This window comes from Cynara cardunculus (assembly GCF_001531365.2).
Source record: "Cynara cardunculus var. scolymus isolate 2C chromosome LG 2, CcrdV1, whole genome shotgun sequence".
Lineage (NCBI taxonomy): Eukaryota > Viridiplantae > Streptophyta > Magnoliopsida > Asterales > Asteraceae > Cynara > Cynara cardunculus.
The window spans coordinates 4,331,679-4,332,279 of NC_037529.1; positions in this window are offsets into that span (position 1 = coordinate 4,331,679).

Genomic DNA, 601 nt, shown 5'->3' on the forward strand with positions numbered 1-601 from the left:
TTAACCTAAGCTTAATCATGCATTTTTACTCCTTTCGACATTTAACCGAACAATTGGTGTACGGTTAAACATTTACCCACAATCTAACCATATTGAAACTATATAATATACCCTTTTCATTTCTACATCAATATAACCAGTTCTAACATTCTAAACATCAAATATATTATAAATATGACAATATCAATCCGTAAACTTAGATATAAACACAGTTTATAAACCGATCTAAACAATCCTAAAATAAACACATTAATGAAACTGAATGAAACTTATACCTTTAAGAAGGGTTCGGAGAGTGGATTCCGAATATATAATTGTTGCTTCGATCCCCTTACTAACTTGACGTAAAATCTAGAGAGAAAACGACATTTTAGAGAGAGAGAATTGAGAGAGAGATTCGAGAGAGAATGAGGCACCGCCTCATATATATATATATATATATATATATATATTTATAAAAAAAATTTAAAACCTAACCGCCTCATATATATATATATATATAGGGTATATTTCTTTTACAACCTTGTGCATTTGTACAACCTTTGCAACCCAATTAATTGAGATATTTATAGAAATGATTGGAGTTCATTTATTATGATTT